This window comes from Delphinapterus leucas, chromosome 16 (genome assembly GCF_059928025.1).
Source record: "Delphinapterus leucas isolate spDelLeu-1000000601 "Yukka" chromosome 16, BTC_Dleu_Yukka2, whole genome shotgun sequence".
Classification (NCBI taxonomy): domain Eukaryota; kingdom Metazoa; phylum Chordata; class Mammalia; order Artiodactyla; family Monodontidae; genus Delphinapterus; species Delphinapterus leucas.
The window spans coordinates 60,028,115-60,043,710 of record NC_143144.1 but is presented as its reverse complement, the minus strand read 5'-3'; the positions used below and the strand labels follow the sequence as shown (position 1 = coordinate 60,043,710).

Here is a 15,596-nt window from a genome sequence, read left to right as displayed (position 1 = left end):
ACCACAATAAGATACCACTACCTTAAAATGGTTAAAAATTTAAAAACTAAACATACCAAGTGTTGGCCAGGGTATGGAGTAACTACAGCTCTCACACATTGCTGGTGGAATTTGGAAAACAGTTTGACAGTTTCTTATAAAGATATACATACGTACTTATCACACGACCCAGCAATCCCTCTCCTGGGTAGTTAACCCAAGAAAAATAAAACTTGAACGTTCACAGAAAATCCTGAACATGAATGTTCATATTGGCTTTGTTCTTAATTGCTCCAAACTGGCAACAACCCTAACGTCCTTCAACTGTGCATGGATACACAAACTGTGGTACATCCATACAATGAAATACTACTCAGCAATAAAAACTAATGAATTACTGACACACACAACAACATGGATGAATCTTAACTGCATCATGCCAAGTGAAAAAAGCCAGGCTCAGAAGGCTACCTACAGTATGACTTCATTTACATAGCATTCTAGAAAAGGTAAACTACTGGGACAGAAGACAGAACAGATGTTGCCAGGAGCTGGGGATGAGGGAGGGGCTGACTACAAAAGGGTATAAGGGAATTTAAGGGGGATGGTGTTGAAAATGTTCTATACTTTTTTAATTAATTAATTAATTAATTTATCTTTTTGGCTGCGTTGGGTCTTCGTTGCTGCGCACAGGCTTTCTCTAGTTGCGGCGAGCAGGGGCTACTCTTCGCCACGGTGAGCAGGCTTCTCATTGCAGTGCCTTCTCTTGTTGCGGAGCACGGGCTCTAGGTATGTGGGCTTCAGTAGTTGTGGCACACGGGCTCAGTAGTTGTGGCTCGTGAGCTCTAGAGTGCAAGCTCAGTAGTTGTGGTACACGGGCTTAGTTGCGCCATGGCATGTGGGATATTCCCGGACCAGGGCTCGAACCTGTGTGCCCTGCATTGGCAGGCAGATTCTTAACCATGGTGCCACCAGGGAAGTCCCCAAAATGTTCTATATCTTGACTGTGCAAACTCCTCCTCACCCTTCAACACCCAGCTGAGAGATCACATCCTCCAATAAGTCTATCCCGTCGCCCCTCCCAGGTCAGTTTGAGAGTACCTCTGGCTGGCTACACTGAGAAGAGTATTCACCACACACTACTACTACTTTGTGAGTCTCCACAGCGGTTACACAAATGGATGCATTGTGAAAACTCATAAAACTGTTCACTAAAACAGGTGAACTTTGCTGTATGCAAGTTACATCTTAAACATGACTTGGCGGGGGGAAACTACTCTATGAAGTAGGCACTGTTTACTCCCATTCTACAGTGTAAGAAACTAAGACACAAATTTCAAACTCACACAGTACAGCTTCAGACCTGTGCTCTTGACCACAGAACTATATTGAATTCTCCTCTCGGCCTTCCTTCAAGGAATCCTCAATCATTCCATGGGGAATTAAACCCTAGAGAAAGAGGAACACTCCTTCTTTTGAGAAATTATTAGTCACTGACTTTCAGCTAACATGAATGTCCCTGTGATCCATCAGAGTGGAGGCTCATGGAGGTCATGAGATAAGTTTTTTAAATTTAATTAATTAATTAATTTATATACAGCAGGTTCTTATTAGTTACCTATTTTATACCTCTTAGTGTATATATGTCAATCCCAGTCTCCCAGTTCATCCCACACCACCCCCCAGTTTCCCCCTTGGTGCCCATACATTCTCTACATCTGTGTCTCTATTTCTGCCTTGCAAACTGGTTCATCTGTACCATTTTTCTAGATTCCACATATATGCGTTAATATACGATATTTGTTTTTCTCTCTGACTTACTTCACTCTGTATGACAGTCTCTAGGTCCAACCACATCTCTACAAATGGCCCAATTTTGTTCCTTTTCATGGCTGAGTAATATTCTGTTGAATATATGTACCACATCTTCTTTATCCATTCGTCTGTCGATGGGCATTTAGGTTGCTTCCATGACCTGGCTATTGTAAATAGTGCTGCAATGAACATTGGGGTGCATGTGTCTTTTTGAATTATAACTTTCTCTGGGTATATGCCCAGGAGTAGGATTGCAGGGTCATATGGTAATTCTATTTTTAGCTTTTTTTTTTTTTTTTTTTTTTGCGGTACGCAGGCCTCTCACTGTTGCGGCCTCTCCCGTTGCGGAGCACAGGCTCCGGACGCACAGGCTCAGCGACCATGGCTCACAGGCCTAGGCGCTACGTGGCATGTGGGATCTTCCCGGACCAGGGCACGAACCCATGTCCCCTGCATCGGCAGGCGGACTCTCAACCACTGCGCCACCAGGGAAGCCCTATTTTTAGCTTTTTAAGGAACCTCTATACTGTTCTCCATAGTGGCTGTTTCAATTTACATTCCCACCAACAGTGTAGGAGGGTGCCCTTTTCTCCACACCCTCTCCAGCATTTGTTGTTTGTGGATTTTCTGATGATGCCCATTCTAACCAGTGTGAGGTGATACCTCATTGTAGTTTTGATTTTCATTTCTCTAATAATTAGTGATGTTGAGCAGCTTTTCATGTGCTTCTTGGCCATGTGTATGTCTTCTTTGGAGAAATGTCTATTTAGGTCTTCTGCCCATTTTTGGATTGGGTTGTTTGTTTTTTTAATATTGAGCTGCGTGAGCTGTTTATATATTTTGGAGATTAATTCTTTGTCTGTTGATTCATTTGCAAATATTTTCTCCCATTCTGAGGGTTGTCTTTTTGTCTTGTTTATAGTTTCCTTTGCTGTGCAAAAGCTTTTAAGTTTCAGTAGGTCCCATTTGTTTATTTTTATTTCCATTACTCTAGGAGGTAGGTCAAAAAAGATCTTGCTGTGATTTATGTCAAATAGTGTTCTTCCTATGTTTTCCTCTAAGAGTTTTATAATGTCTGGTCTTACATTTAGGTCTTTAATCCATTTTGAGTTTATTTTGTGTATGGTATTAGGGAGTGGTCTAAGTTCATTCTTTTACATGAAGCTGTACAGTTTCCCCAGTACCACTTATTGAAGAGACTGTCTTTTCTCCATTGCATATCCTTGCCTCCTTTGTCATAGATTAGTTGACCATAGGTGCGTGGGAATAACTCTGGGCTTTCTATCCTGTTCCACTGATCTATATTTCTGTTTTTGTGCCAGTACCATATTGTCTTGATTACTGTAGCTTTGTAGTATAGTTTGAAGTCAGGGAGTCTGATTCCTTCAGCTCTGTTTTTTCCCCTCAAGATTACTTTGGCTATTCGGAGTCTTCTATGTCTCCATACAAATTTTAAGATTTTTTGTTCTAGTTCTGTAAAAAATTCCATTGGTAATTTGATAGGGATTGCATTGAATCTGTAGATTGCTTTGGGTAGTATATAGTCATTTTCACAATATTGATTCTTCCAATCCAAGAACATGGTATATCTCTCCATCTGTTTGTATCATCTTTGATTTCTTTCATCAGTGTCTTATAGTTTTCTGAGTACAGGTCTTTTACCTCCTTAGGTAGGTTTATTCCTAGGTATTTTATTATTCTTGTTGCAATGGTGAATGGGATTGTTTCCTTAATTTCTCTTTCTAATCTTTCGTTGTTAGTGTATAGGAATGCAAGAGATTTCTGTGCATTAATTTTGTATCCTGCAACTTTACCAAATTCATTGATTAGCTCTAGTAGTTTTCTGGGGGCATCTTTAGGATTCTCTATGTATAGTATCATGTCATCTGCAAACAGCAACAGTTTTACTTCTTCTTTTCCAATTTGTATTCCTTTTATTTCTTTTTCTTCTCTGATTGTCATGACTAGGACTTCCAAAACTATGTTGAATGATAGTGGACATCCTTGTCTTGTTCCTGATCTTAGAGGAAATGCTTTCAGTTTTTCACCACTGAGAATGATGTTTGCTGTGGGTTTGTCATATATGGCCTTTATTACATTGAGGTAGGTTCTCTGTATGCCCACTTTCTGGAGAGTTTTTATCATAAATGGGTATTGAATTTTGTCAAAAGCTTTTTCTGCATCTATTGAGATGACCATACGGTTTTTCTTCTTTAATTTGTTAATATGGTGTATCACATTGATTGATTTGCGTATATTGAAGAATCTTTCCATCCCTGGGATAAATCCCACTTGATCATGGTGTATGATCCTTTTAATGTGTTGCTGGATTCTGTTTGCTAGTATTTTGTTGAGGATTTTTGCATCTATATTCATCAGTGATATTGGTCTGTAATTTTCTTTTTTTTTAGTATCTTTGTCTGGTTTTGGTATCAGGGTGATAGTAGCCTCATAGAATGAGTTTGGGAGTGTTCCTTCCTCTGCAATTTTTGGGAAGAGTTTGAGAAAGATGGGTGTTAGCTCTTCTCTAAATGTTTGAGAGAATTCACCTGTGAAGCCATATGGTCTTGGACTTTTGTTGGTTGGAAGAGTTTTAATCACCGTTTCAATTTCATTACTTGTGATTGGTCTGTTCATATTTTCTATTTCCTCCTGGTTCAGTCTTGAAAGGTTACACTTTCTAAGAATTTGTCCCTTTCTTCTAGGTTGTCCATTTTATTGGCACAGAGTTGCTTGTAGTAGTCTCTTAGGGTGCTTTGTATTTCTGTGGTGTCCGTTGTAACTTCTCCTTTTTCATTTGTAATTTGATTCATTTGAGTCCTCTCCCTCTTTTTCTTGATGAGTCTGGCTAAAGGTTTATCAATTTTGTTTATCTTCTCAAAGAACCAGCTTTTATTTTTATTGATCTTTGCTATTGTTTTCTTTGTTTCTATTTCATTTATTTCTGCTCTGGTCTATGATTTCTTTCCTTCTACTAACTTTGGGTTTTGTTTGTTCTTCTTTCTCTAGTTCCTTTAGGTGTAAGGTTAGATTTTTTATTTGAGATTTTTCTTGTTTCTTGAGGTAGGATTGTATTGCCATAAACTTCCCTCTTAGAAGTTCTTTTGCTGCATCCCATAGGTTTTGGATCATCACGTTTTCATTGTCATTTGTCTCTAGGTATTTTTTGATTTCCTGTTTGATTTCTTCAGTGATCTCTTGGTTATTTAGTAACGTATTGTTTAGCCTCTATGTGTTTTTGTTTTTTACTTTTTCCCCTGTAATTGATTTCTAATCTCATAGCGTTGTGGTTGGAAAAGATGCTTGATGTGATTACAGTTTTCTTAAATTTACCAAGGCTTGATTTGTGACCCAAGATGTGATCTATCCTGGAGAATGTTCTGTGTGCACTTGAGAAGAAAGTGTAATCTGCTGTTTTTGGACAGAATGTCCTATAAATATCAATTAAATCTATCTGGTCTATTGTGTCATTTAAAGCTTGTGTTTCCTTATTACTTTTCTGTCTGGATGATCTGTTCATTGGTGTAAGTGAGGTGTTAAAGTCCCCCACTATTATTGTGTTACTGTCGATTTCCTCTTTTACAGCTGTTAGCATTTGCCTTGTGCATTGAGGTGCTCCTATGTTGGGTGCATATATATTTATAATTGCTATACCTTCTTCTTGGATTGATCCCTTGATCTTTATGTAGTGTCCTTCCTTGTCTCTTGTAACATTCTTTATTTTAATGTCTATTTTATCTGATATGAGTCTTGCTACTCCAGCTTTCTTTTGACTTCCATTTGCATGGAATATCTTTTTCCATCCCCTCACTTTCCATCTGTATGTGTCCCTAGGTCTGAAGTGGGTCTCTTGTAGACAGCATATATAGGGGTCTTGTTTTTGTATCCATTCAGCAAGCCTGTGTCTTTTGGTTGGAGCTTTTAATCCACTCATGTTTAAGGTAATTATCGATATGTATGTTCCTATTACCATTTTCTTAATTGTTTTGGGTTTGTTTTTGTAGGTCCTTTTCTTCTTTTCTGTTTCCCACTTAGAGAAGTTCCTTTAGCATTTGTTGTAGAGCTGGTTTGGTGGTGCTGAATTCTCTTAGCTTTTGCTTGTCTGTAAAGCTTTTGATTTCTCCATCAAATCTGAATGAGATCCTTGCTGGGTAGAGTACTCTTGGTCGTAGGTTCTTCCCTTTCATCACTTTAAATATATCATGCCACCCCCCATTCTGGCTTGTAGAGTTTCTGCTGAGAAATCAGCTGTTAACCTTATGGGAGTTCCCTTGTATGTTATTTGTCGTTTTTCCCTTGTTGCTTTTAATAATTTTTCTTTGTCTTTAATTTTTGTCAGATTGATTACTATGTGTCCCGGTGAGTTTCTCCTTGGGTTTATCCTGCCTGGGACTCTCTGCCCTTCCTGGACTTGGGTGGCTATTTCCTTTCCCATGTTAGGGAAGTTTTCTATAATCTCTTTAAATATTTTCTCGGGTCCTTTCTCTCTCTCTTCTCCTTCTGGGACCCCTATAATTCGAATGTTGGTGCGTTTAACGTTGTCCCAGAGGTCTCTTAGGCTGTCTTCATTTCTTTTCATTCATTTTTCTTTATTCTGTTCCACGGCAGTGATTTCCACTAGTCTGTCTTCCAGGTCACTTATACATTCTTCTGCCTCAGTTATCCTGCTGTTGATTCCTTCTAGTGTATTTTTCATTTCAGTTATTGTATTGTTCATCTCTGTTTGTTTGTTCTGTAATTCTTCTAGGTCTTTGTTAAACATTTCTTGCATCTTCTCGATCTTTGCCTCCATTCTTTTTCCAAGGTCCTCTATCATCTTCACTATCATTATTCTGAATTATTTTTCTGGAAGTTTGCCCATCTCCACTTCATTAGTTGATTTTCTGGGGTTTTATCTTGTTCCTTCATCTGGTACATAGTCCTCTGCCTTTTCATCTTCTCTCTCTGTGAATGTAGTTTTCATTCCACAGGCTGCAGGATTGTAGTTCTTCTTGCTTCTGCTGTCTGTCCTCTGGTGGATGAGGCTATCTAAGAGGCTTGGGCAATCTTCCTGATGGGACTGGTGGTGGGTACAGCTGGGTTTTGCTCTGGTGGGCAGAGCTCAGTAAGACTTTAATCTGGTTGTCTGCTGATGGGTGGGGCTGAGTTCCCTCCCTGCTGGCTGTTTGGCCTGAGATGACCCAGCACTGGAGCCTACAGGCTCTTTGGTGGGGCTAATGGCAGACTCCAGGAGGGCTCACACCAAGGGGTACTTCCCAGAACTTCTGCTGTCAGTGTCCTTGTCCCCTCAGTGAGCCACAGCCATCCCCTGCCTCTGCAGGAGACCCTCCAACACTAGCAGGTAGGTCTGGTTTAGTCTCCTACGAGGTCACCCTCTTTCCCCCAGGTCCTGATGTACACATTACTTTGTGTGTGTCCTCCAAGAGTGGAGTCTCTGTTTCCCTCTGTCCTGTTGAAGTCCTGCAATCAAATCCCGCTAGCCTTCAAAGTCTGATTCTCTGGGAATTCCTCCTCCCGTTGCCAGACCCCCAGCTTGGGAAGCCTGACGTGGGGCTCAGAACCTTCACTCCAGTGGGTAGAATTCTGTGGTATAAGTGTTCTCCAGTTTGTGAGTCACCCACCCAGAGGTTTTGGGATTTGATTTTATTGTGATTGCGCCCCTCCTACCATCTCAATGCAGCTTCTCCTTTGTCTTTGGATGTGGGGTATCTTTTTTGGTGAGTTCCAGTGTCTTCCTGTCGATGACTGTTCAGCAGTTAGTTGTGATTCTGGTGCTCTCGCAAGAGGGAGTGAGCACACATTTTTCTACTCCGCCATCTTGAACCAATCTCCTTGAGATAATTTTTGACTCAATTTGCCCTACAGCAGGCCCAATATAAACCATTCCATGGTTATCTTCCTTTCTATCCTCAGGAACTAGCAAAAAACACACATTGGCAATCTAGTAGTTGGAAAGGCACAGTGGAAGCCCCTGGAGCTCTCACTTTGTACCACAATAGTAGATCAAAAACTACATCCTGAGTGAACTGCAAAAATTATACCATGAAAGACTATAAAAGTGAAGGGTGATGATTCCTATCATATCTGCATTTAATTATCAAGAGACAGAAGAACATGGATAAGGCTCGGAGAAAGTTCAAAGTTTCTAGAGCACATAGGGGTGCTATGTGGAGCCTATGGCATGTCACGATATAATAATCACAGTGTAGGTAACTCTCATGGTCCATGAAAGAACCAAGAGCCTTTTTTTCCGAAAAGAAAATAGCTACTCACAGAAGGGGGCTTGGTTTGCTGTAAGTCACTAGGTGTACACGAGACACCAAGATGAACTGAGCTGGCTGCTATTTGATCTATCTAGCTATGTATTGGCTGTACCCTTTAGAGTCTGTCATCAAGTAGAAGTGGAATCTATGGAATCAGGTCCAAGTAGGTCCTGAAGGCATAAGTAAGTGTCTGTGCAGGCCCTGACCAGGGTCTGGACTAGGAGGTAGACAAGATACCTACGGTGTAAAATTTATGGAGGCATTCACTCAGGTGCTGACCCAGTACTTGCACACCCTGAGAGTGAATGCCTCCTTGTATTTTTCACAACAGGCAGCCAACTTGCCTCACCCTCACGCATACTACAATATGCCACCCCTCACTCCACATCTATGATCTCATGAGGAATACCCTAACACCAGGTGATAGAGGAAGAAAAGTTTCAAGTCTAGTTTATAGTGCAATACACCAATCCTGGTCAGAAACAGACCATTGCTGTACAGTCCCATTCAAGGGTGGCCGTGAAAAGCAAGAGAAGAGAAACTTTTCCAGTGGGCAGAATGTTAAACAGTACATTTTGTGGCTCTCTCTGTCTGTCGACAGAAGCTGGCCTGAGGTAAGGATTTGCAGTGAATATATGGGTGGTAGCTGATGGTTTAGACAGATGGTCAAGGACTTGAAATGAATGAGATTAAAGACGTGGGGCAAGGAAGTGGAAAGAAAAAGTATAAAGAAGAATCTTTGGAGATGGATACAGAGTGTGAAAATATTCATGTTTTATGAAATTGAGCACCAAAAGCCTCCCACTATAGAACGGGTTCTTAATAATCAGGCAGACAAGATAACACACTCTGGATCTGAGTCTCTCTCCCCAGGGAACTCCAGGGCCTGCTCAATCTTCTCCCAAACAAATGGCCCCAAGACTGAAATGAAAGCTATACCTGAACTCAACATCTCACCAAAGCTAACCTGGTTACCATCACGGCAAAGTGCCCAATTTGCCAGCAGCAGCAGCAATCAACCCCAGGTCCCCTATTCTATCAACCCAGGGGGACCAGGGAGGGATCTAGTAGAAGGTTTGGATGTGCCTTCACTGAACATCAAGCTTCTGCCAATATTGTTTCCCATGACTTTAGTCTGTGCCCTATAACTGATTTCCTACACAACACCGCTTCTTAACAAGAATTCATATTGCAGTTTAAAATCCAGGCTAACGTCCATGATATTCACCGATCTTACTTATGTATTCCATCACCCAGAAGCAGCTGACTTTACAGATCAATGAAATGGTGTAGTGGAGACTATAGCTTGTCCCCTCAAACCCATCCTCCCTTTCTCCTGAGCATATGGTTGTCCACATAGGGACTACATTTCCCAACCTCCCTTGTAGCTAGTTCTCCTCAATGGAATATAAGTAGAATTGATAAGTACAGCTTTCAAGTCATTTTTTTTTTTTTTTTTTTTTTTTTGTGGTACGTGGGCCTCTCACCGCTGCGGCCTCTCCCGTTGCGGAGCACAGGCTCCGGACGCGCAGGCCCAGTGGCCATGGCCCACGGGCCCAGCCACTCCACGGCACGCGGGACCCTCCCAGACCGGGGCACGAACCCACGTCCCCTGCATCAGCAGGCGGACTCTCAACCACTGCGCCACCAGGGAAGCCCTCAAGTCATCTTGAAGAGCCTGCCCTGGAGTTGCTGCACCCTTTCCTTCCTGCTGGCCAGGACCAACAACTTTGGAAGGTACTTACTGAGGATGGCAGAGCTTCCTCATTAGCTTAGGTCTTGAGATGTGTTCATAGAGCAGAGCTATCTCTCTTCCCTGGTTGTAAAAGAAAAATACTTTTATCTAGTTTGAGTCACTGTGTTTTGGGACTCTTTGTTAGAACAACTTAGCTTTTTATGGTGGTGTTCCCCTGGGGTGCCTCCTAATGCTGTTATGTCCAGTGGTAAAAGTTAATGGAAATTAAAGTTTAAAACATTAATGGAAGTTAAAGTTAACTACAACCCTTCATAGGCAGGACCATCAAGGGCCCAGATCGCTCAGGAATAGAAGCTTGCTCCTCCCCTGGGTAAAGAGCAAACCAGCTCAGGTGATAGCTGAAGGCAAAAGAAACATAGAATGGAAAAAGGAGGAGGGATGTCATAAATACAAAATAGAATCTCATATTGCAGAAAGTGGCTTTTACCTCCTGACCTTCTATCATATTAGACATTTATATATTTGAACTCATTTGCATTTTCTTCTAGTTCTTATTCCCTTGCTATTGTATTATTAAGTGTGACGATGATTAACTTTACAATTTATCTAGTTCACAGGTTGCAGAATGCTGATAGAATTCCAGAAGAATTAGAGGAGGAATAGAATGAAGATCCTGAATTTAGAGCTATGAGGGTTTGGATTGTCTCCCTTGGGGACAAGTTGAATGCATTCTGTATGAATGACAGTAGCATGATGTTGGATGGGAGCATTTTGTGGGGGAAAAGACTGTAAATTTAGAAAGAAATGCATGTGTGGATGTTGGGCGGCCAAAGGGATGGACTGTAGTGGCACTTATCATTTTCCTAGCTTCTGAACACTCTTCCTGATTGAGGAGACTCTCCCCAAAGAAGGTCAATATTGGTGAGGGAGTTTTAGCTTTTTATTTAGAAACCTAAAGGACTATGTTTGTTTTCTACCCATCTCTGACAGCTGGTGCCTACATATGTCCTAGGTTTAGCCAATCAAACAATCCCACACAAGATTTGAATCTGAAGGATTAAAGTCAGTAAGGATGGAAGTAGACTTGAAAGATTACACATAGTGTGAGATACTTATGCCAAGAGTCTAGTGACAGGGATGCCAGCAGCAGTGTACTAACCAGGCTTTCCTGCGTGTGACCTTGTGGTGTTTCCTGAAATGATTTTCCTCGATTCTTCAGCCTTCCTGTTGATCCTGTAAACTATCCAGTATCCCTGAAAATAAGTTAAATTTTCTCTTGAGTTAGCTGAACCCACACTTACACACTGATGGGCATGGGGAAAATCAAGGATTCAAAGAAGGGGAGTATTCTCTGCAGTCTAGGGTTGAGAAGTATTCTCTGAACCTTTTGTAGGTGAGGAGGGCTTCTGCCCTGTATTGGCTGGAGAGAGATTCTGTTTCCCAGAGGTCCCTTTTTTGGACTCTGGTCACTAAGAAGACTCATTTGTCAGGACAACAGGGGTGGCTATTGACAGTTGCCAGACCTGTGGCCCAGAGATCCAAAAGACTCAGCACTCCTACCTGCTACACCCTACATCCAAGGGCTATAAAGGCAGAGAGGCAGGGAAGGCTCAGCTACCTGGGGCGGAGCAGTCAGGGCTGGGTTAGCTCTTCTTTTTCCTGGGATTGCTGGTTGTTCCAAGGAATGTGAAGAGGAGGCAGCAGCATTCACTATAATGAAACTCACAACCCGGGCTATAGGGGAGCTTCCCAGTAACAAGGAGCCCAAGGTGTTATCTCCTCAACAAAAAAATAATGGGTACCTGAACTCCTCTATCCGACTTGCCTTTGCCCTGATCCTTCATGGATGCCGCCAGCTGGGCCAAGTAAGGGGAGAACTTATTGGGGGAGGATTCCATAGGGGCCCCTTGGGGCTGTCATCTCTCTGTAGTGGACTAATGCCCTCCCTAGGTCATCCTGGAACCCCACAGGGCCCGGGCTGCAGGTACGACTAGAGAGAAAGGGGCTCAGGGTGGTGCTTACTTGTGCCGGAGAGCCACAGGCAAGTGCGCCTTTCTCCTTCCGGGCTCTTAACCTGCAACCCTCCTCCAGGCCACAGAATGAATCCTCACTCGCAGGACCCGGCTCCTCCCGCGGGTTTTCAAGCGTTTACCTTTCTGCTACTGGGCGGATCCCCGTTTGATGAGCGCTGCTCCTGAGTCTCTGCCCCGAAACCCACAGGAGCGAATCCGCGACCAGGGCGGTCCCCGGGGTTGGCAGCGCAGGGCCCGGGGCCTCTACGGCCTCTGTACAGTCAGTCGCGCGTTTCCCACAATTTCTGGATGCGGGGTGGGATGGGGAGTCCAGGAGGAGGCAGAAAAAGCAAGGTCGCTGCGCACTTTCCTGCGCAGGCCCGGGTCTCGGGTCCTAGGAAGGGATGAAGCCCACAGGAGAACCCGATGGCAGATTTCGCTGAAGCCCGGAGCTGCCTCGGGCACGTGTCCTTGGAGCGCAGGAATAAAAGTCAAGCCCTTATCTGCGGGCGGCCCAGGGCGCCGACCCCCGCAGCCCAGGTCAGCGCAGGGCGGCGGGATTCCCTGGTCTCTCGGCGCGGTCAAGTCCACGTGGCCGAGCGGAGCAACTCGCTGAAGAAAGGGCCAGGTTTGCATAATTCCCCAACCCTGTGGCGACAAGACCACACCCCCCGGGCCCGCGGAGTCCGCGTCAGACCTGGGTGGACGCTTGACTTTGTGTACCGATCGGATCCAAGCCGATGGACGCAGGCTGCGTTTTCTCCCTGGCCGCCCGGCCTCTTGACACCCCAGAGGACCAGTTTTGGGGAACTGAAGTACAAGATGCCCCTTTTCTCCGAGAACCTGTTTATATTCCTCACCCCGGATCCCTCGGTACCGGGCTTCAAAATGAGAGCCAATTTCTCACCCTTGTCGCATTTCTTGCAATTCCAACCTGTCATCCCCAGCCTCTGAGTGTCCCCTGCTGTCTGGCCCCGACAGTCCCTTTGGTTGGTGGAGGCGAGGGGGCGCTTCTGAGTCGCTCACTAATGGTCCCTACAGAGCTTTCCGCTGAGCTTTTGGCCTGGTTCCATTTTAGGCTCTAAGCTGTGCGTATGCGAAAGCAGAGCCTTCCCCTCGCCCTGGGCTGTCTTCTGTGCACGGCAGGGCAGCTCCATGCAGGTCGGCGCTGGAGCTCACTGGAGTCCCGTGAACTCCTGTGAACTGGTGGTGATACCCCACAACAAGCTGTGTGGAGGGGACAGTGGAACCCAACCCAGGTCAGAAGGCTCGGGGGCTGGGGTGGGGGCCTGCACTGAGTATTCTGCTCAGTCTGTGCAATCAAAGGCCCCAGGCCTTCCAGTGATCTGCTGCTTCAGTCACCCCCCACTTCCAACTGAGAAACATCCAGTCCCTCAGGAGCCCCGTGCACCAGCGCTATAAACGGGATTGGAGTTGCCTTCTGCCCCAGGGCCCCTGTGCACAGAGGTAGGCCACTGCCTTACTCTCCCCTAGGACAGTAGTTGAGGATGCCGAGCTGACTTAGGGCTTCTGTGGGGTTAATAAACCGTCCTCTCCCACTCCTGCCCAGCAACCTGCAGAATCCGCCTCAGTGGAGCAACCATGCCACCCCTGTGCTGACCAGAAAGCACCCAATTTCTGACCTGAGATGCGAAAGGGAGAGAAGGAAAGCCTGTGGGTAGAAATGGGTTCAAGTCTACCACTGTGTGTCTGTGAGCTCATGGGCTGGTCTCCTGAACAAATGTGCCAACACGCAAGAGCCGGTTTTCCCTGACAACAAGTGAACTGGTGAGAGGACTCTGCGAAGGCCCCTAAGTGTTTTCCTATGAACCTGTGGGACCCACCTCCAAGTCCATATGCAGTCAGGTGTGGCCTTGTGGCCACCTGGGAACAAGCGGGTGAATGCCTGCAATCCTGCGTTTCCCTGGACTGGAGGCAATCATGAGGGTGAGATCTGGGGACATCAGCTGTTGTGTAACCAAGGATCTCGAAGGAATGAGTGGGTAAATGTGTAGACATGCAGCAGGACTGTCCCCCTCTGTAGACGCACTGGTCAGTCTGAGACCCAGCCTGAGAGTTTGAGACAGGAAGAGGGCCGTGTGTGCCTGTGAGCAAGTCCGGAGGTGTGCGGTGCACGTATGGCAGGGGACGGTGGTAGACACTGCTCTGCAGCGGCCCCACCCTGTCCGGGCCTCCGGCCCTGGCCCTCTAGGGCTGGGCCAGTCTCCACCCATCCCCGTTGGGTCTGTACCAGTTCTCACCTCGCCGGCCCACCCCAACGGATAGTTGGGCGCCTGTGAACGTGGGGACTCGCTAACCTGCTCGTTGTTCCGAGGAGCGGCGGGAAGCGCGGCACTTAAATACACAGTAAGGCTCCCTTAGAAGCGCTGAGGACGGAAATCTGCCGTGGAGGAGAGCGGCCCCTCGACTCTTCCGCCCGGAAGTCAAGGATCTGGGAATGAGGAGGGGAGGGCGGGGCCCCTGCAGCTTGTAGGACCCGCCCCCACCGCCCCAGCCCCGCCCCCACCGCCCCCGCCCCGCCCCCGCCCCGCCCCCGCCCCCCGCCCCACCCAGCCTGGTGCGCAGAAAAACCAGGTCAAGCTACCCTGGGGGCTCGCGGCGCCACTCCTGGAGCACCGGCGAAGAGTCAAACGCTTTTACTTGCGTTATCTCCTTAATCCCTTCTGTAATCCGGGGAAGGGTTGGCTTTATCATTTGGGGAAGGAAACTGCAGGCTCCTAAAATTTAATTAACTTGCCCGAGGTTAGAAAGCAGAGAAGAGCTCAAAACCTAGGTTGATGTCCAAAGTCACCTCAGCAGCCGCCTGGGAGTGAAAGAGGATTTTAGACAGAGGGACAGGTGCAGAAGGAAGAGGGTGTGGGGAAAGAGAGGGGCCGTGCAGGTAACAGGGAAGTGGTGAGGCCTGTGGCGTGCTGGAGAGTGAATTTTAGTGTATCTGTTGTGTCTGTATTCTTCATTTCTTTAAATAAATAAAATGGAAAAAATCCTCTTGGGCAAATAAAATAAAACTACAGGCCATATTTGACGGCAAGCTTGAGAACCCAGGAATAAATCTCAGACATAGGGTGATAGTGTAGCATTAGCACCACAGGAAGCTTGTCCTAAATCTGGAATCTCAGGCCCCACCCCAGACATAGTGAATGAGGATCTACATTTTAACAAGGTTCCCAAGTGTTTCTTACATACCTTAAAGTTTAAGACTGTCAGGTGTAATTTATATATAAATGGATACAACTTATATTGTATATAAAAGAACCTCCCCAGGGACACTCCCCCCCCCAATTCCTCTACCATTCTGGAGGTGGCAAGGAAGAAGGCAAGAACATGCTCTCTTTTCTTTTCATATTCTAACTGAATCTTACTGTTTACGAGTTTGGTACAAGTCCTTGCTAACTCTCTGACCCACCAACATGCTCTCCCATCCTCCAGCCCAGAGCAACCTCCCCCAGCTACAGGCTTTGCACAGAGCAGATGGAAAAGGAGAAGAAGGATTTTCTTTCCTGGTTCTCCACTCTTTTGTCCAATAAAGTGTGATTCATTCACTTCTTTTTTGCAGTACACGGGCCTCTCACTGTTGTGGCCTCTCCCGTTGCGGAGCATAGGCTCCGGACACGCAGGCCCAGCGGCCATGGCTCACGGGGCCCAGCCGCAGAGGATCCTCCCAGCCGGGGCACGAACCCATGTCCCCCGCATCGGCAGGCAGACTCTCAACCACTGAGCCACCGGGGAAGCCCTCACTTCTATTTTTAACTTTCTGCTGATTTGAATCCCCCATCCTGCTGACCCAGAAGGGGGAGGGGTGGAAGTGTA

At 45.7% G+C, this 15,596-nt stretch overlaps 1 long non-coding RNA gene across 1 annotated transcript in view; it reads right to left on the bottom strand.

Moving 5' to 3' along the window:
* The window catches only part of LOC149747305 (uncharacterized), a 53,911-nt gene extending 39,651 nt beyond the window's left edge, over nt 1–14,260 (bottom strand). Inside the window, exon 1 of the long non-coding RNA XR_016388151.1 lies at nt 10,913–14,260. This is a non-coding gene — a long non-coding RNA (uncharacterized LOC149747305). The remainder of the gene's footprint in view (nt 1–10,912) is intronic.
* Between the last annotated feature and the right edge of the window lie 1,336 nt (nt 14,261–15,596).